The following is a 27,859-nucleotide window of genomic DNA, read 5'->3' on the forward strand; positions in this document are numbered from 1 at the left end:
AGAGGCTATATGAGGAGGAGGCAGCAGTTAATTGATTCCAGGCCAGTATTATCGAGGAGAGGCTACTTGAGGAGGATAAGGCAGCAATTGATCAATTATAGGCCAGTATAATTAAAAAGAGACTACTAGAAGAGCAGGAGGAGGCAGCAGTTGATTGATTCCAGGCCAGTATAATCGAGGAGAGGCTACTTGAGGAGGATGAGGCAGCAGTTGATCGATTACAGGCCAGTATTATTGAGGAGAGGCTACTTGAGGAGGATGAGGCAGCAGTTGATTGATTACAGGCCAGTATAATCGAGGAGAGGCTACTTGAGGAGGATGAGGCAGCAGTTGATCGATTACAGGCCAGTATAATTAAAAACAGACTACTTGAGCAGCAGGAGGAGGCAGCGGTTGATTGATTCCAGGCCAGTATTATCGAGGAGAGGCTACTTGAGGAGGAGGCAGCAGCAGTTTATCTATTCCAGGCCAGGATTATGGAGGAGAGGCTAATTGAGGACGAGGAGGCAGCAGTTGATCTATTCCAGCCCAGTATAATTAAAAAAGACTACTTGAGCAGATGGAGGAGGCAGCAGTTGATCAATTCCAGTCCAGTATTATTGAGGAGCGGCTACTTGAGAAGGATAAGGAAGCAGTTGATCGATTACAGGCCAGTATAATTAAAAAGAGACTACTAGAAGAGCAGGAGGAGGCAGCAGTTGATTGATTCCAGGCCAGTATTATCGAGGAGAGGCTACTTGACGAGGATGAGGCAGCATTTGATCGATTACAGGCCAGTATTATTGAGGAGAGGCTACTTGAGAAGGATGAGGCAGCAGTTTATCAATTACAGGCCAGTATTATTGAGGAGAGGCTACTTGAGGAGGATGAGGCAGCAGTTGATTGATTACAGGCCATTATAATCGAAGAGAGACTACTTGAGGAGGATGAGGCAGCAGTTGATCGATTACAGGCCAGTATAATTAAAAACAGACTACTTCAGGAGCAGGAGGCAGCAGTTGATCGATTCCAGGCCAGTATTATCAAGGAGAGGCTACTTGATGAGAAGCAGGCAGCAGTTGATCGATTCCAGGCCAGTATTATCGAGGAGAGGCTATATGAGGAGGAGGCAGCAGTTAATTGATTCCAGGCCAGTATTATCGAGGAGAGGCTACTTGAGGAGGATAAGGCAGCAATTGATCGATTATAGGCTAGTATAATTAAAAAGAGACTACTAGAAGAGCAGGAGGAGGCAGCAGTTGATTGATTCCAGGCCAGTATAATCGAGGAGAGGCTACTTGAGGAGGATGAGGCAGCAGTTGATCGATTACAGGCCAGTATTATTGAGGAGAGGCTTCTTGAGGAGGATGAGGCAGCAGTTGATTGATTACAGGCCAGTATAATCGAGGAGAGGCTACTTGAGGAGGATGAGGCAGCAGTTGATCGATTACAGGCCAGTATAATTAAAAACAGACTACTTGAGCAGCAGGAGGAGGCAGCGGTTGATTGATTCCAGGCCAGTATTATCGAGGAGAGGCTACTTGAGGAGGAGGCAGCAGCAGTTTATCTATTCCAGGCCAGGATTATGGAGGAGAGGCTAATTGAGGACAAAGAGGCAGCAGTTGATCTATTCCAGCCCAGTATAATTAAAAAAGACTACTTGAGCAGATGGAGGAGGCAGCAGTTGATCAATTCCAGTCCAGTATTATTGAGGAGCGGCTACTTGAGAAGGATAAGGAAGCAGTTGATCGATTACAGGCCAGTATAATTAAAAAGAGACTACTAGAAGAGCAGGAGGAGGCAGCAGTTGATTGATTCCAGGCCAGTATTATCGAGGAGAGGCTACTTGACGAGGATGAGGCAGCATTTGATCGATTACAGGCCAGTATTATTGAGGAGAGGCTACTTGAGAAGGATGAGGCAGCAGTTTATCAATTACAGGCCAGTATTATTGAGGAGAGGCTACTTGAGGAGGATGAGGCAGCAGTTGATTGATTACAGGCCATTATAATCGAGGAGAGACTACTTGAGGAGGATGAGGCAGCAGTTGATCGATTACAGGCCAGTATAATTAAAAACAGACTACTTCAGGAGCAGGAGGCAGCAGTTGATCGATTCCAGGCCAGTATTATCAAGGAGAGGCTACTTGATGAGGAGCAGGCAGCAGTTGATCGATTCCAGGCCAGTATTATCGAGTAGAGGCTATATGAGGAGGAGGCAGCAGTTGATTGATTCCAGGCCAGTATTATCGATGAGAGGCTACTTGAGGAGGATGAGGCAGCATTTGATCGATTACAGGCCACTATAATTAAAAAGAGACTACTAGAAGAGCAGGAGGAGGTAGCAGTTGATTGATTCCAGGCCAGTATAATCGATGAGAGGCTACTTGAGAAGGATAAGGCAGCAGTTGATCAATTACAGGCCAGTATAATTAAAAAGAGACTACTAGAAGAGCAGGAGGAGGCAGCAGTTGATTGATTCCAGGCCAGTATTATGGAGGAGAGGCTACTTGAGGATGAGGCAGTAGCAGTTTATCTATTCCAGGCCAGGATTATTGAGGAGAGGCTACTTGAGAAGGATGAGGCAGCAGTTTATCAATTACAAGCCAGTATTATTGAGGAGAGGCTACTTGAGGAGGATGAGGCAGCAGTTGATTGATTACAGGCCAGTATAATCGAGGAGTGGCTACTTGAGGAGGATGAGTCAGTAGTTGATCGATTACAGGCCAGTATAATTAAAAACAGACTACTTGAGCAGCAGGAGGAGGCAGCGGTTGATTGATTCCAGGCCAGTATTATCGAGGAGAGGCTACTTGAGGAGGAGGCAGCAGCAGTTTATCTATTCCAGGCCAGGATTATGGAGGAGAGGCTAATTGAGGACGAGGAGGCAGCAGTTGATCTATTCCAGCCCAGTATAATTAAAAAAGACTACTTGAGCAGATGGAGGAGGCAGCAGTTGATCAATTCCAGTCCAGTATTATTGAGGAGCGGCTACTTGAGAAGGATAAGGAAGCAGTTGATCGATTACAGGCCAGTATAATTAAAAAGAGACTACTAGAAGAGCAGGAGGAGGCAGCAGTTGATTGATTCCAGGCCAGTATTATCGAGGAGAGGCTACTTGACGAGGATGAGGCAGCATTTGATCGATTACAGGCCAGTATTATTGAGGAGAGGCTACTTGAGAAGGATGAGGCAGCAGTTTATCAATTACAGGCCAGTATTATTGAGGAGAGGCTACTTGAGGAGGATGAGGCAGCAGTTGATTGATTACAGGCCATTATAATCGAAGAGAGACTACTTGAGGAGGATGAGGCAGCAGTTGATCGATTACAGGCCAGTATAATTAAAAACAGACTACTTCAGGAGCAGGAGGCAGCAGTTGATCGATTCCAGGCCAGTATTATCAAGGAGAGGCTACTTGATGAGAAGCAGGCAGCAGTTGATCGATTCCAGGCCAGTATTATCGAGGAGAGGCTATATGAGGAGGAGGCAGCAGTTAATTGATTCCAGGCCAGTATTATCGAGGAGAGGCTACTTGAGGAGGATAAGGCAGCAATTGATCGATTATAGGCTAGTATAATTAAAAAGAGACTACTAGAAGAGCAGGAGGAGGCAGCAGTTGATTGATTCCAGGCCAGTATAATCGAGGAGAGGCTACTTGAGGAGGATGAGGCAGCAGTTGATCGATTACAGGCCAGTATTATTGAGGAGAGGCTACTTGAGGAGGATGAGGCAGCAGTTGATCGATTACAGGCCAGTATAATTAAAAACAGACTACTTGAGCAGCAGGAGGAGGCAGCGGTTGATTGATTCCAGGCCAGTATTATCGAGGAGAGGCTACTTGAGGAGGAGGCAGCAGCAGTTTATCTATTCCAGGCCAGGATTATGGAGGAGAGGCTAATTGAGGACAAAGAGGCAGCAGTTGATCTATTCCAGCCCAGTATAATTAAAAAAGACTACTTGAGCAGATGGAGGAGGCAGCAGTTGATCAATTCCAGTCCAGTATTATTGAGGAGCGGCTACTTGAGAAGGATAAGGAAGCAGTTGATCGATTACAGGCCAGTATAATTAAAAAGAGACTACTAGAAGAGCAGGAGGAGGCAGCAGTTGATTGATTCCAGGCCAGTATTATCGAGGAGAGGCTACTTGACGAGGATGAGGCAGCATTTGATCGATTACAGGCCAGTATTATTGAGGAGAGGCTACTTGAGAAGGATGAGGCAGCAGTTTATCAATTACAGGCCAGTATTATTGAGGAGAGGCTACTTGAGGAGGATGAGGCAGCAGTTGATTGATTACAGGCCATTATAATCGAGGAGAGACTACTTGAGGAGGATGAGGCAGCAGTTGATCGATTACAGGCCAGTATAATTAAAAACAGACTACTTCAGGAGCAGGAGGCAGCAGTTGATCGATTCCAGGCCAGTATTATCAAGGAGAGGCTACTTGATGAGGAGCAGGCAGCAGTTGATCGATTCCAGGCCAGTATTATCGAGTAGAGGCTATATGAGGAGGAGGCAGCAGTTGATTGATTCCAGGCCAGTATTATCGATGAGAGGCTACTTGAGGAGGATGAGGCAGCATTTGATCGATTACAGGCCACTATAATTAAAAAGAGACTACTAGAAGAGCAGGAGGAGGTAGCAGTTGATTGATTCCAGGCCAGTATAATCGATGAGAGGCTACTTGAGAAGGATAAGGCAGCAGTTGATCAATTACAGGCCAGTATAATTAAAAAGAGACTACTAGAAGAGCAGGAGGAGGCAGCAGTTGATTGATTCCAGGCCAGTATTATGGAGGAGAGGCTACTTGAGGATGAGGCAGTAGCAGTTTATCTATTCCAGGCCAGGATTATTGAGGAGAGGCTACTTGAGAAGGATGAGGCAGCAGTTTATCAATTACAAGCCAGTATTATTGAGGAGAGGCTACTTGAGGAGGATGAGGCAGCAGTTGATTGATTACAGGCCAGTATAATCGAGGAGTGGCTACTTGAGGAGGATGAGTCAGTAGTTGATCGATTACAGGCCAGTATAATTAAAAACAGACTACTTGAGCAGCAGGAGGAGGCAGCGGTTGATTGATTCCAGGCCAGTATTATCGAGGAGAGGCTACTTGAGGAGGAGGCAGCAGCAGTTTATCTATTCCAGGCCAGGATTATGGAGGAGAGGCTAATTGAGGACAAAGAGGCAGCAGTTGATCTATTCCAGCCCAGTATAATTAAAAAAGACTACTTGAGCAGATGGAGGAGGCAGCAGTTGATCAATTCCAGTCCAGTATTATTGAGGAGCGGCTACTTGAGAAGGATAAGGAAGCAGTTGATCGATTACAGGCCAGTATAATTAAAAAGAGACTACTAGAAGAGCAGGAGGAGGCAGCAGTTGATTGATTCCAGGCCAGTATTATCGAGGAGAGGCTACTTGACGAGGATGAGGCAGCATTTGATCGATTACAGGCCAGTATTATTGAGGAGAGGCTACTTGAGAAGGATGAGGCAGCAGTTTATCAATTACAGGCCAGTATTATTGAGGAGAGGCTACTTGAGGAGGATGAGGCAGCAGTTGATTGATTACAGGCCATTATAATCGAGGAGAGACTACTTGAGGAGGATGAGGCAGCAGTTGATCGATTACAGGCCAGTATAATTAAAAACAGACTACTTCAGGAGCAGGAGGCAGCAGTTGATCGATTCCAGGCCAGTATTATCAAGGAGAGGCTACTTGATGAGGAGCAGGCAGCAGTTGATCGATTCCAGGCCAGTATTATCGAGTAGAGGCTATATGAGGAGGAGGCAGCAGTTGATTGATTCCAGGCCAGTATTATCGATGAGAGGCTACTTGAGGAGGATGAGGCAGCATTTGATCGATTACAGGCCACTATAATTAAAAAGAGACTACTAGAAGAGCAGGAGGAGGTAGCAGTTGATTGATTCCAGGCCAGTATAATCGATGAGAGGCTACTTGAGAAGGATAAGGCAGCAGTTGATCAATTACAGGCCAGTATAATTAAAAAGAGACTACTAGAAGAGCAGGAGGAGGCAGCAGTTGATTGATTCCAGGCCAGTATTATGGAGGAGAGGCTACTTGAGGATGAGGCAGTAGCAGTTTATCTATTCCAGGCCAGGATTATTGAGGAGAGGCTACTTGAGAAGGATGAGGCAGCAGTTTATCAATTACAAGCCAGTATTATTGAGGAGAGGCTACTTGAGGAGGATGAGGCAGCAGTTGATTGATTACAGGCCAGTATAATCGAGGAGTGGCTACTTGAGGAGGATGAGTCAGTAGTTGATCGATTACAGGCCAGTATAATTAAAAACAGACTACTTGAGCAGCAGGAGGAGGCAGCGGTTGATTGATTCCAGGCCAGTATTATCGAGGAGAGGCTACTTGAGGAGGAGGCAGCAGCAGTTTATCTATTCCAGGCCAGGATTATGGAGGAGAGGCTAATTGAGGACGAGGAGGCAGCAGTTGATCTATTCCAGCCCAGTATAATTAAAAAGACTACTTGAGCAGATGGAGGAGGCAGCAGTTGATCAATTCCAGTCCAGTATTATTGAGGAGCGGCTACTTGAGAAGGATAAGGAAGCAGTTGATCGATTACAGGCCAGTATAATTAAAAAGAGACTACTAGAAGAGCAGGAGGAGGCAGCAGTTGATTGATTCCAGGCCAGTATTATCGAGGAGAGGCTACTTGACGAGGATGAGGCAGCATTTGATCGATTACAGGCCAGTATTATTGAGGAGAGGCTACTTGAGAAGGATGAGGCAGCAGTTTATCAATTACAGGCCAGTATTATTGAGGAGAGGCTACTTGAGGAGGATGAGGCAGCAGTTGATTGATTACAGGCCATTATAATCGAAGAGAGACTACTTGAGGAGGATGAGGCAGCAGTTGATCGATTACAGGCCAGTATAATTAAAAACAGACTACTTCAGGAGCAGGAGGCAGCAGTTGATCGATTCCAGGCCAGTATTATCAAGGAGAGGCTACTTGATGAGAAGCAGGCAGCAGTTGATCGATTCCAGGCCAGTATTATCGAGGAGAGGCTATATGAGGAGGAGGCAGCAGTTAATTGATTCCAGGCCAGTATTATCGAGGAGAGGCTACTTGAGGAGGATAAGGCAGCAATTGATCGATTATAGGCTAGTATAATTAAAAAGAGACTACTAGAAGAGCAGGAGGAGGCAGCAGTTGATTGATTCCAGGCCAGTATAATCGAGGAGAGGCTACTTGAGGAGGATGAGGCAGCAGTTGATCGATTACAGGCCAGTATTATTGAGGAGAGGCTACTTGAGGAGGATGAGGCAGCAGTTGATCGATTACAGGCCAGTATAATTAAAAACAGACTACTTGAGCAGCAGGAGGAGGCAGCGGTTGATTGATTCCAGGCCAGTATTATCGAGGAGAGGCTACTTGAGGAGGAGGCAGCAGCAGTTTATCTATTCCAGGCCAGGATTATGGAGGAGAGGCTAATTGAGGACAAAGAGGCAGCAGTTGATCTATTCCAGCCCAGTATAATTAAAAAAGACTACTTGAGCAGATGGAGGAGGCAGCAGTTGATCAATTCCAGTCCAGTATTATTGAGGAGCGGCTACTTGAGAAGGATAAGGAAGCAGTTGATCGATTACAGGCCAGTATAATTAAAAAGAGACTACTAGAAGAGCAGGAGGAGGCAGCAGTTGATTGATTCCAGGCCAGTATTATCGAGGAGAGGCTACTTGACGAGGATGAGGCAGCATTTGATCGATTACAGGCCAGTATTATTGAGGAGAGGCTACTTGAGAAGGATGAGGCAGCAGTTTATCAATTACAGGCCAGTATTATTGAGGAGAGGCTACTTGAGGAGGATGAGGCAGCAGTTGATTGATTACAGGCCATTATAATCGAGGAGAGACTACTTGAGGAGGATGAGGCAGCAGTTGATCGATTACAGGCCAGTATAATTAAAAACAGACTACTTCAGGAGCAGGAGGCAGCAGTTGATCGATTCCAGGCCAGTATTATCAAGGAGAGGCTACTTGATGAGGAGCAGGCAGCAGTTGATCGATTCCAGGCCAGTATTATCGAGTAGAGGCTATATGAGGAGGAGGCAGCAGTTGATTGATTACAGGCCAGTATTATCGAGGAGAGGCTACTTGAGGAGGATGAGGCAGCATTTGATCGATTACAGGCCACTATAATTAAAAAGAGACTACTAGAAGAGCAGGAGGAGGTAGCAGTTGATTGATTCCAGGCCAGTATAATCGATGAGAGGCTACTTGAGAAGGATAAGGCAGCAGTTGATCAATTACAGGCCAGTATAATTAAAAAGAGACTACTAGAAGAGCAGGAGGAGGCAGCAGTTGATTGATTCCAGGCCAGTATTATGGAGGAGAGGCTACTTGAGGATGAGGCAGTAGCAGTTTATCTATTCCAGGCCAGGATTATTGAGGAGAGGCTACTTGAGAAGGATGAGGCAGCAGTTTATCAATTACAAGCCAGTATTATTGAGGAGAGGCTACTTGAGGAGGATGAGGCAGCAGTTGATTGATTACAGGCCAGTATAATCGAGGAGTGGCTACTTGAGGAGGATGAGTCAGTAGTTGATCGATTACAGGCCAGTATAATTAAAAACAGACTACTTGAGCAGCAGGAGGAGGCAGCGGTTGATTGATTCCAGGCCAGTATTATCGAGGAGAGGCTACTTGAGGAGGAGGCAGCAGCAGTTTATCTATTCCAGGCCAGGATTATGGAGGAGAGGCTAATTGAGGACGAGGAGGCAGCAGTTGATCTATTCCAGCCCAGTATAATTAAAAAAAGACTACTTGAGCAGCTGGAGGAGGCAGCAGTTGATCAATTCCAGTCCAGTATTATTGAGGAGCGGCTACTTGAGGAGGAGGAGGCAGCATTTGACTGATTCCATGTCAGTATTATTTAAAACAGACCACTTGAGGACCAGGAGAAGGCAGCAGTTGATGGCTCTCAGGCTAGTATTGTTACAAACAGGCAAGTTGAGAAGGCAGTTTCCACCCAGTATGTTTCCAAATAGACAATTGACTGTGGGGGCATAAGTAGGAGTAGTATTCTTTTGGACCCAGAAGGACCTAGTACAGACAACTAAAGTTTGAAGATAAGGATATGCATGTGTGTAAAAATCAAACATGACAACATGTTAATGTAGAGTTCAGCACAGGACAGTCAACGTTAAAAAACACCCTCTCTAACATTACACCTATTCTAGCAGGATACGGATACGGTAAAATAGACAGAGCATGTCACCCTCAGAATCCATGAGGTGAAGAAAGGACATTTTAAAAGTTACAGATTCAAGAAGGCTTTACCCCAGTTCCATTATCCAAAAATACGTGTCCAATTTTCATTAAATTGACACCTCACTGGCACTTGCTTTACAAATTGACGCAACTACTCTGGTGTCAAACCTGTTGAATCTGGGCCTATGGCTGTTGGCGATACACATATATATATATTTTTTTTTTTCTTAACACCAGTTTGATGTCCTAACCGGGTGTAGCGTCCAATACAATGGATGTATGCTTTTGTGTTTTTTAAGTGCTGTCACCAGCTGGCTTAAAGGATAAATCCGGTCAATTAATACGTTTCTGGGTCAAGTAAGGGTACAGAAAGTTATTGACTGCCTGGACATATCTTTTAAAGTGGGTAGGGGAAAAACCCCTGATGGGGTATGGGAGTGACCTCCCACTCTCGCTTTTGTCACTCCCAAAAAACCTCACCCTATGGGTACCTTCACATATACTCCTATTCTATCTCTCCCTGTACTTATCCAGTTGTTTGGATATGTAATCTATGTGTTTTCCCTCACTGCCTAACGTACACCTCCTCTCTCTCTGCAGTCTAGACACACAATGAGAAAGAGCATGGATGCTCAGGCACTTCCTGTTCCTGGAGTGACGTCACACATCTTGATATTCACATAATAACAGGATACAAAGGATTATAGGAGTAATAATCTCTTGTAGCCTGTTCTATTCTCTGATTAAAGTACAGTTTTGCGACGCCGTTGCGATTTTAACGAACTTCGTCATGAACTTTTTGAAAGTTCGGTTCGGTACCGAACCAAACTTTTTGCAAAGTTCGTAACGAATCTGGTTCGTAACGGTTCGGTTCGCTCATCCCTAACCAAAATATATTCTGGGCCCTAAATGGGCGCTGTCATTTCAAACATTTTCCTTTCATTTGATAGTGTATGTAATTATCAACATACAGTGGTGCCTTGGATTACGAGCATAATTCGTTCCAGGACCGTGCATGTAATCCTAATCCACTCTTAAACCAAAGCAAATTTTCCCATAAGAAATCATAGAAATGCAAACAATTGGTTCCACACCCCAAAAATAATTTATTATTCTGAATAACTTGTAAAACAGATTAAACAAACATTCAGAAACAGCAGAATATGTGATATTATAAGTTACTGTACAGTAATGGAGAGGATGGGAAACACAAGGGATGACAGAGACTGCAGGGGGCATGAAGGAATGAGCAGGACAGATGTGGGCACATGCACATGCAGCACTCTCTGGGGAGAGAGGGGTTACAGCTATGAAGAGATTACCTCCACAGTCCTGTCCCCTGATGTAAGCCCCAGCCTGAAGTGGATCTGCTATGATTCGGAAGGTGAGGGAGACTTCCTGGGTCAGAGTACAGTGCTGTACACCCCGCTATCCAAACCATACCCCTCCCCCACTCCTCCTCCCACCCAGTACAGGGAGCTCTTAAACCAAAGCAATGCTCTTAAACCATTTCACAATTTTGAAAAACTGTGAGCTCTTAAACCAAAATGCTCTTAAACCAAGTTACTCTTAAACCAAGGTACCACTGTATTTGTAAATCACATAGTTTGCTAAACGATAGTTCTTACTCCAGAAAAATAGCCCTTGTCATTAGGTGTCTGACTTTTTGCAACCTTCTGTCGTCTGCTTGTTGTCAGAGACCCAGGACAAAGTAGAGGAAGCTTTACATGTGATATGTGCAGAAGAAAGAGCCTAAGAAAGCTACTTCCTGCTGAAGAAAATCCACAAAGGTAAATCAAATCTTTCTTATCATCTCACCAGCACTATGTCATGCCATAGCTATAAAGACGGAGTATTGTACTGTGCTGTGATTGGCTTGGCAACTAAGGAAGAACTACATGTGCATGTACTGCTTTCAAGTGGCTTAGTCCTGGTTCTGACTTCTGAAATTAAGAGGATGAGAAATTTCTGTGCACCATGGAGGGGGCATGGAGCCATGAGAGCACTAAAAGTCCTTTGTCACTGCTCGGGAGGGTCCATCAAACAGAACCAGAATTTGTTTTTAATTATTTAGAAAAGGCAATTGTTTTTTTAATGTTTCCATCATTGTTTTATTTGTTAGATAGATAGATAGATAGATAGATAGATAGATAGATAGATAGATATAGATATAACGTATTGGTTAATTTTTATGGAAAAAATGTGATTTTGTCATTACTGCATTTTACATTTACACCATGTGAGGGCTGATTTTTACAGGAACATTTTATTGGTACTATTTTGGGATACACATGACTTTTTTTATTGTCTTCTGTTTCTTTTAGGTGGATTGACAAAATACAGTATTTCTTACTTTATGGATGTGGCAATACCAAATATATATATATATATATATATATATATATATATACAGATAGATAGTAGTTTGTTTTTTGTTTGATTTATTTTTATTTTTTGGTGGGGGGGGGAATTTAACCGCTTTATGACCAAAGGTCATAACGCATGAATGTCTAGGTCACACTAAGGTAGTGTTCTCCTCCTCGCCTTCTGAGAGCCATTATTTTTCCACTTATATGGCTGGTTGGGGGTGACATTTTTTGTGCCATGATCTATTGTTTTTATTGGTATCATATTGGTGTAAATGGAAATTTTTGATCGGTTTTAGAAAAAAAAAAGGTCTGATATACAATTTTTAAAACTTTAGCTATATCTTGGTAGGCTTTTTTTCTTCTTTACATTTACAGTACACTGATAACTGTGCTGCAATTAAGTTGTTATATTTAAATAAATCAGACAATTCTGCACGCTACAATATCTAATATAATTTATCTTTTTTAGTTTTCTACTACACATTTTCATTTGTATAATGGGCAAGAATTTAAACTTTTATTGGGGGAAGTTATTTTAACCACTTAAGGGCTCATGATGTACCAGTATGCCAAAAGTTATACAAATCCCCAATATACACTTATTACGGGAAATGCTTATAAAGTGCTTTTCTCCCTGCACTTACTACTGCATCAAGTCTTCACTTCCTGGATAACATGGTGATGTCACTTCCTGGATAACATGCTGATGTCACTTCCTGGATAACATGGTGATGTCATGACCCGACTCCCAGAGTTGTGCGGGCTGTGGCTGCTGGAGAGGATGATGGCAGAGGGATGCTCAGTGTCCCTCCAGTACCCTGTGTCCCTCAGTGTCCCCCTGCCATCATCCTCTCCAGCAGCCACAGCCCGCACAGCTCTGGGAGTTTGGTCGTGACATCACCATGTTATCCAGGAAGTGAAGCCTTGATGCAGTACTAAGTGCTGGGAAAAAAAGCACTTTTTAAGTAGAGATGAGCGAACCTCAATCATGCTCGAGTCGATCCGAACCCGAACTTTCAGCATTTGATTAGCGGTGGCTGCTGAACTTGGATAAAGCCCTAAGGATATGTGGAAAACATGGATATAGTCATTGGCTGTATCCATGTTTTCCAGACAACCTTAGAGCTTTATCCAAGTTCAGCAGCCTCAGCTAATCAAATACCGAATGTTCGGATCGACTCGAACCCGAACCCGGTTTGCTCATCTCTATTTATAAGCATTTCCCATAATAAGTGTACATTGGTGATTTGTATAACTTTTGAGGGGGCAATACAATACTTTAATAAAAATTTTCCCCGGATTTCTCCTTTAAAACTTTTTATGCCAGGAACATTTATACACATTCCCACTGCATGGGACATCGGCAGTAGGGACATAGATAGCCGTGGGCCTGATGTGAAGGGGTTAAAAAAAATTCTTTTAAGGAAATGTTATATAAAACTGCATTAACCCCATAGGTTGGTTCAAGGAATTGGAATCAAATCATATAATAGCTTGGACATAAATGTATCAAACTAAATGGAAGGGTAAAGAGGAAAGCTTACCTACAGTACACAGTGGTGCAAATTAAAATCTAAAATGTATAACAGGGCTACTGGCTAAGTTCACACGATGTGATTTCTCAGGCGTCATTGCCAACAGCCGTCAAAAAGACATCCGATATTTGCAAGTGACGGCCGTCTATAATGATCATGATTATTATAGACAGCCGTCATTAGCAAATATCGGATGTCTTTTTGATGGCCGTCAGCAATGACAACCGAAAAATCACGTAGTGTGAACTTAGTCCAAATGTGTCAGACATCCATGGATTTGCTTTATTCAATGCAATGATCCTTCAAAGTAAAGCTGTCTGATCTGAACTTTGCAGAACTCCGACGCAGTGATAGCCATTCATTTGACTTCTCATTTATTAAGGCAAATTAGAAAAATTGTAGAAACCGATAAGAAAACTGATATAACAAAGGCAGCAGATACAATGCAACAAAGGATTTACTATGTTTGCCGTATTCATATAAGGTTTTCTGGTACAATATGTCATTTAACATTTACTATGCATGTGGACTATGGTTAGATAAGATGTTTTTATACTCTTTTGTGCTTTCCATTTGCAACTTTCTTCTTCATAATTACAAATCATAATGTAAGGATAAAAAAAAAATTAATAGAAAGACAAACAACATACATTAAACATTTAGCCTTTAATATGTCTATTTCGATATATAACATACACTTGGACATGCTCAAAGGAGGAGAAGGCAATAGTTGAATGTAAAACAATAAGTTCTATTGATAATCCTATTGCCTAATGTCCTCTTGTCACCTCCTCTGATATTGAAGGTTGCACAACCACCTTAGAACAGCTAAGGATGGAATAGAAACATCAGGGGAAGTTAACCCTTAGAGGACCCGGCCAATTTCAATTTTTGCGTTTTAGTTATTTCCTCCTTTTGCTTAAAAGGCCATAGCACTTGCATTTTTTCACCTAGAAACCCACATGAGCCCTTATTTTTTGCGCCACTAATAGTACTTTGCAATGACAAGCTGAATTTTTTCATAAAGTACACTGCGAAACCAGAAAGTGGGGGGAAAAACTCAGTGCGTCTTATAAAGCGAACATGCCGGGCCCAAATGCTGGCATGCCGCTGTGGACTCTCCCCCCGTCGCTGCTGCAGCTGCTGCTAACAGCCCTTCTCCCCCCCGGCCCGCCCGCCACTGCCACCGCTGCTCTCCCTCACTGGCACAATAATCTCCATCCGACCCCACTCCTCCCGCCTGTGCGCTCATCCGTCCTCCCGCCTGTCCGCTCACTTATCCTCTCACCCGTGCGCTCACCCGTCCTCCCGCCCATGCGCTCACCCGTCCTCTCACCTGTGCGCTCACCCGACCTCCCGCCCGTGCTCTCACCCGTCCACTCACCCGTCCACTCACCTGTCCACTCACCTGTTCTTCCGTCCGTCCGCCCACTCACCCGGTCCGATTGTCTACCTATCCATCCACATCTGTGACCTGATATATTGTGATGTGGATGGATAGCAGCTTGCTGGTCCCAGCAAGCTGCTATCCATCCTCATCACAATATATGAGGTCACAGAGTTTCTGATATGGATGGATAGTTCTACACAATATATCAGGTCCCAGAACTTCTGTAGAAGGTCCCAGCAAGCTGCTATCCATCCTCATCACAATATATGAGGTCACAGAGTTTCTGATATGGATGGATAGCAGCTTGCTGGGACCTGTAGTTCTACAGAAATTCTGGGACATGATATATTGTGTAGAACTACAGATCCCAGTAAGCTGCTATATATCCACATCAGAATGTATCATGTCCCAGAACTTCTGTTGAACTACAGGTCCCAGCAAGCAGCGAGAAGCATTGCATGCTGGGAAATGTAGTTTCCTGGCCAGCGCCATATTGGATATAGACGTGTTTTAGAAAAAAAAAAAACATTTTGCCCAAAGCAATATACAGCTGTAAATGCAGTTTAGTTCCTATTCACTTGAATGGATGCTGAGCTGCAGTTAAATATCATCACCGCAACACAATGAATGGAGACAAACTCCCTTCATTGTGTAGTATGGCACCGAACAGCTATTTTTTTTTTCCCTGCCCTAAAACCTTGGTGCGTCTTATCATCAGGTGCGTCTTATAAAGCGAAAAATACAGTAATTACAAAAAATGAGATTTTTATATATATATATATATATATATATATATATATATATATATATATATATATATATAATGTTGACTGTATTAGAAACTGCATTGTGCAAGTTGAATGACGGAACTTTTCTATGGGCTGCAAACTGAATAACCAAAATGTTTCAATATTTTTTTGCTCAGTATTTGAATTTTAATTAATCTGTGCTTAATTACATTTCTAGCTTTCTAGTATTCTCTGCCAAGTAATTAGCATGGGTGATTTAAGCAGCTTGATACCTGCAGGCAAACCAGAGGGAGTTATTACTGACAGAGAAGAAGTGGGCAAAATGATTTTTATTTGTTCCCAACATTGGCTGGAAATAGACTATGGTAAAAGGAAAAAAAATCCATTTTTTTTTCTTATTGTTTCTTTATTGGAAGAAACTCTTGGTATTACAACTGTAACACTGCCAACCCATAGTCACAAATGCTGCCAGTGTTCACCGCCGGTTTTATAATGTGCACTTAAAACTTATTTATTAAGAAATGAAAAGGAACGGTACTTGTGTTCGTGACCATGCTAGAAAATTAGAAATTATAACTTTTTGTTACTGTACTGTATGGATCCTAGTTGTGTACACCTGATAGCGCTATAAGGCTTTGTTCAATTGGCCATACAGTTAAAGGGGTTGTCCAGCGAAAATCTTTTTCTTTCAAGTCACTGGTTTAAAAAAGTTATATAGATTTGTAATTTACTTCTATTAAAAAATCTCAAGTTTTCCTATACTTATTAGCTCCTGTATGTCATGCAGGAAATGTTGTTTTATTTTCAGTCTGACACAGTGCTCTCTGCTGACATCTCTGGCCGAGACAGGAACTGTACAGAGCAGGAGAGGTTTTCTATGAGGATTCATAGAAAACCGAGATCCTGTCTCGGCCAGAGATGTCAGCAGAGAGCACTGTGTCAGACTGAAAGTAAAACAACATTTCCTGCATGACATACAGGAGCTAATAGGTGTAGGAAGACTTGAGATTTTTTAATAGAAATAAATTAAAAATCCATATAACTTTCTGATACCAGTTGATTTGAAAAAAAAAAAAAATTCCGCTGGACAACCCCTTTAATACTAAAGATGGTCAAACCTACCATTCCACCAGGTTCGGCCAACAGTACTGGCTTCCTGTCTCTCCAGTTTCATATGATGATGATGGTGAAGAGAAGTCGAGTCGAGCATGATGAATTTTCAGTCCCCAACTTTCATTCTTAAAGTGATAATCTAGGGCCAGAACAATATAGCTGCAGCTTACCCCCCTTCTATATAGAGAATATGTGTATAGGGAGGCCAGGAGAGATAACTCTTAGCCAACACTTTATTCCAATGATCTTTTAGCCAAAAGTTATTAAACGTGTATAGGCCCCTTCATTTCCCAATACAACCCGTATGTTTTTGATGTTTTTCAGGGAAAAAAATAGAAACTGGGTAAACATAAGTAAACCAAGGGAGAACATTCATGCACATCTCAAACTTGATGCACATGACAAAAACCATTTAGTAAATGTTTTATATCCACTGTAAACTGTAGTCACAGATTACAGATCCTAATGCTAAAAGCAGCCAAGCAGCGAGGACTAAGGAAATCAATTGTGGTTGATGGGGTTCTCCGATTAAACAAAGAAAAGTTGTATTCGGCGGCACTCACCATAAAATTCACCTGTATAAACATGCTTTACAGGAAAAGAGAGGAGCATCCTCCAGCAGGTGTAGATTTGTATCATGATTTACGTCTGTGAGCAGCAGTAAATCATGATAAATGAGGCACTACGCCCCCCCCCCCCCCCCCCCAAGCCCTCTTTGCCCACCTTTGCGAGCAGGGGATATGGCAGGCGTATGCATGGGAGAAGGGGTAAATCTGCGCCTTCTCCCTGGCATACGCCCCGGCCATAGGTTTGATAAATGTCCTCCATAGTGTATTGAATAATGGACATTATTTCCGTGGACATCAAATTAATGTTCATGACAATTATTTATAGACATTATTTTGCAAACAATTGATGGACCTTTAAAAAAAAAAAACACACCCAAAGGGCTGGAACTAGAATAATGTACCACCAGCCATCAGTGGAATGACGGGAAAACAAAAACGCGAAATGAAACATAGCAATGGAGTGATGTGCTGAAACGTCATGCAAGTTTCTAGGTTTTCCAGGACAAGACTCCTGCGTATGTACTAAATTTTAATGTGGCATAATAGATGGCAAAATATAGGGGTATGCCTCACCATAATGTGCTACCAGGAATCCCACAAAAACAATGCAGCTGAATTGACTTGGCCTCACACCTACTGGAGAATGGGTTCTACTGTATAAGCCTAAACTTGCATTTTTGTGTTCTTTGAAATTATAATCATCAAAACTTCCCTTTATATTTTGGTCTTTTGTGTTGCTCTAAACATCTGACAATTTCCATGCAACTTTACATGATAATTTTAAGAACTGCTAAAATCATCACAAATCGGAGGTCTCCAGTAAGTGCACCTCATCCGTCTTATTAGTGCGAGGCTGATGTCTCTAGCACATTGCACTCAAGTTGTCATTAACTTAACCAACTGGAATTGCCTAATGTCTCAGTGTGATATTTTATACCTTGAAAATATGATATATATACTGCTACCAGAATTTTAATGCATTTGTTTTTCCAAGGAAAAATAACCGCTAAACCTATGGCAAACCTATTAAACTTGGGACTTCTAGCTCCTACAATGCTGACGTATCACGTTACAAGAATGTGCGCTACACTCAGGGGAGGTGTATGGAAATTTAAACCAGTTAAAATATAAATGGAAGCTGATATTTTGCCAAGTGACTCAGATACATGCCACAGGAAGAATTTCAGATGACTGGCACCTTTAACTCCAGTATCTAGATTAGACGAGAAATTTAAATTCTATTAGACTGTAAAGTGAAAGAGGGCATTTGCACCTGTTGTTGACCTTTCCCATTGTTCATTGTATTGTTTACATAACATGCATGTGTTAAGGCCCTATTCCACGGAACGATTATGGGCCGTTTTTGGCCAAAATTTGCCGTTACAGCCGATAATCGTCCCATGGTATACAAAGCAACGATCAGCCGACATTGTTCATGTCGGCTGATCGTTGCAGTCGTTTATTTCTCAAACAAGGTGAAAAACAAGCGACTGTAATAGCAGCGATCTGCTGCCGTCGCACCGCGGAATATAAGCGGCGGCAGCAGACCGCCACTATCCTCTATGGGCTGCCCGGACGATCTAGCGATCACCCGGTCAGCCCCCCTGCAGATCCCCGCGCCCCCTCCCACACTCACCCGCTCGCTGCTGCCGTGTGTAATTGCGGTGGCAGCAAGTGGGAAAGAGGAGCAAATGATCGCTGACAGCGCTCGTTTGCTCTTCTCCGTCGGCCCGTGCTTTACCCGGCCCGATCTTATAGATCATCCCTTGTTTACCAGGCCTATTTCATGGCTCGGTAATCGTGGAGCCAGGCTCACACAATCACTAGATCATTTATGGAGCCCTTTAATCCTTGGCTGAACGTATCTCTAGGACTGCAGCAATATTTTTGCTATTGACCGCATATATCTCCCTGTGTAATCAGGAGATTTGCGGCCAATAGCAAAGGGAAACTGAGAGCACAGATATGCATACATCCTTGATGTCAGTTTCCAGATCAAAAAGCAGTGCATACATACGTAGTGTGTTGCTGTGTGATAGGTCATCCCACTCTCCAGTTCTCCCATCCTGCTCTCCAGCTGCCACTGTATTTTTAGGCCACTGCCTCCTCGAGAATGAGGAAACAGCAGAAGTCAGAGAAGTTCAAACTACGTAAGCGACACAGAACAGCCGTGCTCTGAAAACAGGCGGATGATCTTTAGGGCTGCAGAGTTCTGATGTGGGCGTATCTGTGCCCGCCCGCATCAGAACTCTCTATTGCACACTATGGTGCTAGCGTTCGAAGCCGCTCGCTCCACAGTGTGCACTGACAGGGTTTTCTGTAGCCGCTATTCAATGAATTGCGGCCACAGAAAACTGACATGTCAGTTGTTTGCTGCGCCGCTAGGGATCCCGTCCGGAGTGTGGCAACAGCACATATATTTCCGTACTGATCACTAAGTTATACGAAAATAATAAGTTGTGTGAACATAGCCTAAGGGTGCGTTCACACTACAGAATCTGCGTGGATAACCTCCAGCAGATTCTGAGCTCCCGCTTGAAGATCTGCCCGTCCCATAGACGTCATTTTATGCTCAGGCAGATTTCACCGTCAATGTCAATTCTTTATTGGGCGGATGGTTGAATCTGCCTAAACAGAATGGAGCTTATGGGACGGGCAGATATTTAAGTAGAAGCACAGGGCGCGAACACACGGAATCTGCTGGAGGTTATCCACGCCGATTCCGTAGTGTGAACGCGTCCTAAAGGCACTGTAAACAAGTGCTGGTCTCAGTCTCGTTTGCCTCCTTGCATGCAAAAGGGCCATTAGGCATCATAGCGGGCGCCTGCAAAGTCCACCATTTAAATCCCAGTCATTGACCATCCCAGGGACATAGCTGGGGCAATAGATGTCAGAAAAGAGCCATCAAGCCACTCTCTCTGATCATTCATCTTTTTTTATATATTGATTGGGCTGAGCATGCTGTCACTCAGAGTCCATCTTCGAAGTAGCGTCCAGGGCATCTAGCGATGAACCCGAACACGTCACAGGAGGACGCCCGGGGAGCATGATAGGTGTGTATTGTTTTTTGTTATTTCCTATGCAGTCCCAGCAAACAAAGACAAATATCTGTATTACCCCTTTAAGCACAGTAATCTGTGTCAACATCAGTGCCAACAAAGATTACCCCTCCTGCACAACCAAACACATAGCCTCTCTTATCAGCCTCTCTTATTTGGATCCACTGATACAAGATCCAATACAAGTTACTTGTATTGTTGGGTCATTATAGCCCTATTATCTTGAATTCTGGATCTGCTGACATCACAATGCAATTTTTGAGGAATTTTTGGACATTTTACCCAATTGCTGGGCATGGAGGACCGTCTGTATTTACTCACACTTTTAAGAGACCTTAAGGTACGTTACTGGTATCTACCATGTAATTGAAAAAACAATGCCTCTATAGGGAAACATGTGATACAGTATTTTATAGACAGGATGAAGAATGCAAGAGAACAAAAGAACATGTTATAGATATGACAACCTTTCAGCAACCTCTCTTTCTTCACATGCTTTCAAAGTAATACAGGAAAAAAGTTAATGTAAGCCTTTGGAATCCGTGTACTATAACAGAGGTGACATATACCTACACTGATTCAAGTATCTCCATAGGAAGAACATCACAGCCGGCTTTGAGGTGAATTACGGTAGAGGGGTATTTGATCAACTATCAGAGTGACATAACATCTGACAGGCTCCAAGTATTTCACAAGTCAATGAATTGTTAAAAGCGGTAAAACTTTCATATTGGCTCCAGGAGAAGTCTTCCTCACTTTTACCGTCAGAATACAAAATTTATCTTACCTCCATTGCCTTTATGTAGAAAGGGAAAAACTTAGTAGGCTTGGGAACTAAGTGGTGTTGGAATACTATGAGGAACAGGAGGGGAGATATATCAGAAAAAGAGAACATAAATGAATAAATTAGGTGTATGGACCAGGTTTGAGCTGAAGTACAGTAGGCTTTGTGGGATCTTGCAGCCAGCCGTTGGATTTTCACTGAGAAAAAATGCTGATCAGTTCTTCTTCTTAAAGTGTCACTGTCATTATAACTTTCAAAATCAGGGACAGGTAGAGACAAAACACGACAGTGAGCCAGCCCTAGGTCTGAACCCCCCCACTATCCCTATACTGAGTACATGAAACACAGAACAATACAGACGGACAAACACAATAAAGGGAAGTCAGAAAAAGCCAAGTCAAAACCAAATGGGCAACGCGGTACAAAATCAGCAAACAATCGGATAGTTAAATGGTCAGACGGGAGGTCGGATAACAAGTCGAGCAAGGCAGAGGGATTAGGAACGGGGAACCCAGGAATAGACAGGGGAGCTCGGATTCGGTGATAAAACCTAATAGCCAGCAATAAGTGAATGACTGCTGGCTCTTTACAGGACCAGGAGCCCAGCCTAGAATGTAATTGGTCTGGACTCCTGGGTTCTGACCACAGTCAGCTGCAGTCCTGCAGAGCGAGTGGCAGAGGCGTCTACCACTCACCCTGAGCGCTGACGCCGTCCAGCTGAGCACGCTGATTAAGGAGCCATGATTAAGGAGCCTGGACTCTGAAACGCGTTGGTGTTACACGGGGATATCCATGTTTTTTAATCTCATGTTTTTTCAGTAAATTTTGTTAGTTTTTAACGCACCAGTTGGAGCGGGAGTCATATTTTTCAAGCTACATATCTATTGGTCGGGAATCAGCCTGTGTTCACGGTGCTCCACAAGGAACTTACTACTCTTTACTCCAGTAATGGGTGAGCTGACTCCTTGCAGATTTTATATTCCATGGAGGTAAATAGATTTTAATAATAATTAAATAATAATTTTCACCCACCCCCTCCACGTGCATTGCCAAAATAGGGGTCCTGGAAGGACAACCCCTTTAATAAATCTCTAGTTGTGTTCGTATGAGAATAGACAATTTACCATTTAGTTGCATTTTCTTTAATAAAGTTACATTCCAAAGTAACTTTTTAAAAAAAAATAAAAAATAATTTGTATTTATCAGAATACTTTACCTGCATATGGATAAGGTGGTTGCTTTTACTGCCACGATTAGCCACCAATAAAATCTATGATGTGCTCTATAGCATCACCTCATGGGACAGATATACATCTTTTTCTTTTAATAAAGATAATAATTAGCAATTTTGGCTTTCTGCGATGATTAAAAATAGTCAAGTCAGCAGGTACTTTGGCTTCAGTAATTGACAATAACTATAAATAGAAATATTTATCCAAAGTTTGCCCAGAATCATTTTATTTTAAGTTCTTGTGCTTCTCTGTAATTCATCTAGTTGTTTCATATAGTACATGAAAGACATCTATGCTCATAATAAGTGATGCTGTGGGAATTGTCTTAATGAATATATATTATGCACATATACCTAGTAGAAGATAGATAGATAGATAGATAGATAGATGGCTTGAGAAAGACGTCATTGAGACGTCGAAACGTCGCTTACTTTTTCCGTGTGTTTGTATGGATTAATCACCAATACAGATTTATTTTTCACCAAAGTCCTGTGTGCTGCGGTTACTTTTTGAATAGATAGATAGATAGAGTTCTCCAAGAGCAAGATAAAAAAAAATGTAAAAAGCCCTCAACAATTATTATTAATTTTTTTTGTGTATACAAGAGTTAAAGGGGTTATCCAGGGCAACAAAAACATGGCCATTTTCTTCCAGAGACAGCGCTACTCTTTTCTCCAATTTGGGTGGTTTTTGCAACTTATGGTCCTTTTACCCTGAGGGATAAGTCTCTAAATTGATCCTTTGACTATTCTGAAGATAGCTTAAAGCCATCCCACACACTGGAGTGAATCCCTGAAAGACTGTATAGACGAGCGGACAGCGGTGATTTGAGAACATGTTAGAAGATCATGATCAACGATTTCTCGCTCGTGGCTTGATTGTTTGCTGTATTTACACGAGCAGATAATCGCGGAAATGCAATGGTTATCACAAAGATTGGAACGATAATCACCATTAGTTCTATTAAAGTAAAGTGAATGGAGCTTAATTGCAAACCACACCTAAACTGGAGACAAGAGTTGGGTTGTCATGGTTTTGTAGCATAACCCCTTTCATAATGTCTTTTTATTCTATACATTCCATCCATCTGTGCTGATTTTATGTTTTCCTTACACTAGTTGACCAATTTATCTAAAGGGGGTGCAGGTGTCTCTGGAAATGTGAGGGTCTTTCTGGAAGATTTAGGCATTTTTACATCACAGAACATTGTGCTCAATCAGTATTAAAGCAAGAGATGCCATTATTTGGGCGGCTTTGTGAAACATTGAAATGGAACTGTTTGAATGTACGGACTTGAGGGTACTCATCTGTGTGTATTGGATATTTAACCGACCCCCCCCCCCCCCCTCCCTGTTTACTTTTCTTTATATTTCTCTACTATATAGTTAACCTATGTGTTTTCACAAATATTGAATTCACAGTAAAACGGATAAATAAAGATAAAAACATAAATAAATAAATAAATAAACAAACAGAAAAAAACCATTGCAGCACTCAAAAATCTGGTGAAAATTATCTTAATGGCATAATCGGGTCTATTGGATATATTTGGTCTATCAAGCCTGGATTGCTTGGCACCAGTTTTACTCTACAGGAATGTCTTTATATTAGATGATAGATAGATAGATAGATAGATAGATAGATAGATAGATAGATAGATAGATAGATAGATAGATAGATAGATAGTATATATTTATATATTTTTTTTTCTTTTCTTTTCTTTTAATTATTATTATTATTAATATTATTTTGGTATTTTTGTATTTTTAGTTGTTTAGTTGCCTTGTGGAATAAGTATCTTCAAATTAGCTCTTCCAAAGCAGGGGAAAGACCAGATTTGGATTTAGCTTTAGCACATGCTGTGTCAACCCTTGACCTAAAAAAATCAATAATCCAGTCATCCAGTCTGCAATTCCTAATTGGTCACAAAATGGTTGAAATGGTTAATTTATTTATATATAGTCATTTATTAATGGTTAATTTAATATATGTAACATTACAGAAAATGACATGAGTGGGTCCTGTAATCTTGTTTTGCATTATATGGCAGTTAAAGATGAACGTAACAAACCCTTATAAAATATTGCTATGATATGTGCTCACAGTTGTGGCTATCCCCTATTGGGCTGTCCTAGGGCTATGTTATCCATCTGTCAGTGGTTTTATTGTAGTATGTGTTAATATCTCATGCTGTTTTTACATGTGGTGGTAGCTTCAATATTGCTGATACATATATGTGGAAAATCCCTAGCTCAGCGCCCCTTCACACGAGTAGATGCCGGATATGAATGCTGATTAACTAGGTACAAGTATGTGCTGATCAACACTCTTTAGATGGCACGATTATTTAAAGTGAAGAGCCACATGAATGGTCAGGGATGTACTACTGACAGTCATTTTAAGAACCATACATTTCTGCCACTGATCACTGTACCTTTTACTTGAGACAATAATTGACCTCTTTGGTGGCTAATAGCCTCTTACTAAAGGCCCTGTAGGAACACTTCTTGCATGACTAACATTATATAAAGGCTGCAAGAGCATTGCCACTTACCTAAATCCATTGCAGCATCATTTAGGGGTTATTCAAAGGAACGATGGTTGACCTTGGGGAGATCAACCAAAACACTGCGGAGACACCATCAATTGTGTCTCAACATCGTGAATCTAGGACATTGCCCCCTAGGAAGACAAATATGCCAAAATACTGCAGAGACACCATCACATGTTTCTCAATGTCAGTGAGATGGCCAGACCTTCCCATCAGTATTTTTGCATATTTGTCTTTCTAGGGGGCAATGTCTTAGATTTACTGATGCTGAGAAACACATGATAGTTTCTCCATGATGTTTTGATTGATCTCTCTGAGATGCACTTACTAGGTTTTGCTCCCACTAGCCAGAATCCTGCTCCTCACTGATAAGTGGCAAATACCCCAAAACAGCTGTCTTAGGTATTTTCCAAGTTATGTCATTCTTGACTGTGGCTTATTGGAAGGTGGTTTCCTTGACTGGAGACTCCCCTTGGTTTGTTTGTTCTCTTCCCGGTAGAAAGTCTGGCTAGCTCACTGACATTGAGAAACACATGATGGTGTTTCTGCAGTATTTTTGCAAGTTAGGAGGTTCTAGCAAAGAGGACCAATGCTGCCGAGGTCCTGCAGAAGTAGACTACATGACTCATGACTAGTGATGAGCGAATAGTGAAATATTCGAATATTCGATAGTCATACGAATATCTCCCGAATATTCGAATATTTGATCCCATTAAAGTCTATGGGAACAAGTATTCAATTATTGAAAAACATCTATTCGACCACTTGGAGGTAAAAACCGGAAGCTGGGGGATTTGAACGCTTATCGAATATTTATTGAATATTTGACGAACTATTCAATAATATTCGATAGATCGAATACCTTACTATTCGAATATCTATTAGATCGAACAGTATGCGCTCATCACTACTCATGACTACATGAGTCACAGCTATAATAAGGAAAAACCGGAACCTTTAATATTACTAACTTTACTATCCTCTATCACATGGGGCACACAGCCTGGCACCCCCAATTTTCACAGTGACCTACGATGGAGATGGACAATGTGGCCTTCATGGGGACAAAAACTGAAGAGGGGACACATATTAGCTCTGCCGACATACCTGATTCCTGTCCAGTCCTATGGACTACACATTAAACTGCTGAACTAAGATAATCATGGTGCCATCCTTCCTGAAGCTTCAGTCTAACAACTTCTAACACCACAAAGGCTGATTTGTGCTTTATTTAAGACCAACATTTATATAGTCTTATTCTTTCAAATTTTCTAACCAGTACATTAAACCATAGGGTTAGGGTAAGTTTGATCCTTCATGATCAACTTATTCTTGAAGGAATCCTTAAAGGTTTGGAGGGGTCCTGTCATTATTCTATTAATTTTTTTTCTATTAGATACATAACCAGTGGACTTATATATAGTATACCTATCATGACATATGCAAAATAAAATCCCTTAGCATAGGTAATACTTGCCTTATGTGTGCTCCAGCAACACGTTTAGTGCACCATTGTTCTGCTCATGCTTCTGCATTTCACTCTGAGCCGGTGGCTAGCCCCTTAGATCAGTTAATTTACTCATCTGCAACAGTGCGCGGCTGCTGGCCAATCAGCATTCATCTTCATTGGGCCCAGTGACATCACTTCCTGTATTGGGTCTCTTTATTTGCTGTTACTAAGGACCAAATGGCCTTAGTGACGGAGCCTCGACTGCAGTTTTCCAATAAGTGAGACTGAATATATAGCATCGTATTTCATATAGAGCGGAGCAGAGGGGATTAATGCGGAAAATGTATTTGCACAACAAGCATGTGCAAATAAGGTATTTGCATCTGGCTCTTTTGCGCCTGAGTATTCCATTTATGCCAAATCAAAAATGTCCCCCTATGTGTGACGACATAGGGCTATATAGACTACCTCCATAATGCAGCATTCAGTAGAGCATTAATATTATATTATATTTTAGTAGTACCTGATATGCATTTCAAACTATCTGGTACAATGTATGATGCAGAAGATTTGGTTTTCGAGATAATGAAAATGTGACTTTCTGTATACAGTTTGGCACGCCAGCAGGAGGTCACAACTGCTTCAGGGGCCAAATTTCACATCAATGACATCTTAGATTTTCTCCCAGAGCAGCAATGAGTCCTGAGCAGCTGCAGTACGCTGCAGCCGATCCTCATTGTCCCTAGCTTTCCTCTAAGACTCACTAACAATCTTATATTACTGTAAAATTCTTTGCTCAGATATGGTTTTGCTTTGAGTTTGGGGGGGGAGAGTGAGATATGAATTATTTACTGTACCTATAAATGTGCAAATAAATAATATGATAATTTATGAGAACACTGACATACCAACATTCTAGAAGGAGCTTGGCTGGCTGGAGCCCCAGTTTTTTATTATGATTTTTTTTATTCCTTCTGGTTTGGCTGTAAATACTTTGAGAAATATTTCATTGACATCATGTGGCGTGTGGTGGAAGAGAGACACCATGGGAAATTTTGGACCTGATAACAGAAGCATTCAACCTTAAAAACTGTATGTACATTATATAAAATACAGTGTTGGGGGTTTTTTTGTTTGTTTTTTTAGATAATTGTCTGTGAGCTGGAATTAAAGATGAAATTGAAAAAGAAAATAACCCACCCATAAATCCACAGCTCCCCACATTTGAAGCGATTGTATCATATCCATCCTTCTTGAGGATTACAGGTCTCTGTAGGAATCACTTACATGGGTAGCAAACCAGTCCACTAGTTTAGTGTTTGCTTCTTAGTCAATGCCCAAATCAGAGAGCCAAAAGTGTTCCCCTAAGTAGTTTGGGTTTCCACTGAAAAGAATATAAAAACCTGTTAACCAATTAGTCTGATGAAATAGAGTAAAGAAAGTAACGGAGTAGGGAAAATAGCGTAAAGTGAGAGCCCAAACAAGAAAGTATAAGCTACTTATCAAGGCCTACACAGGAACTCGTAGGACCAAGACCGGTTCTTTCGAAGAGCATACAAAGACACCATGTACTAGCTTTGCCTATATCTTTCCCTAGAACTAACCCTGACTTTTACTGTCCCTGAAAATATCCCTAATAAAATTCCTAATCTGCAAAACTGAGACTAACACAAACGAGAGGATAAAACTGATAGAGACAACAGGATCTACAAGAATAAACTCAAACTCACAGGAGTACCTGAGAACAAAGCTAGTTGCCTGCACTATAATCTGTACCACACTGCAAAACATCAATAATATTTTAGATATTTTTTTTGTCTCCCAATTGTCTC

At 41.9% G+C, this 27,859-nt stretch overlaps 1 long non-coding RNA gene across 1 annotated transcript in view; it reads left to right on the top strand.

The window, feature by feature from the left end:
* Positions 1–27,859, top strand: part of LOC138784821 (uncharacterized) — a 36,718-nt gene that overhangs the window by 1,273 nt on the left and 7,586 nt on the right. Inside the window, exon 2 of the long non-coding RNA XR_011361952.1 lies at positions 10,924–11,016. This is a non-coding gene — a long non-coding RNA (uncharacterized lncRNA). The remainder of the gene's footprint in view (positions 1–10,923; positions 11,017–27,859) is intronic.

Source organism: Dendropsophus ebraccatus, chromosome 2 (genome assembly GCF_027789765.1).
Source record: "Dendropsophus ebraccatus isolate aDenEbr1 chromosome 2, aDenEbr1.pat, whole genome shotgun sequence".
Taxonomy (NCBI): Eukaryota; Metazoa; Chordata; class Amphibia; order Anura; family Hylidae; genus Dendropsophus; species Dendropsophus ebraccatus.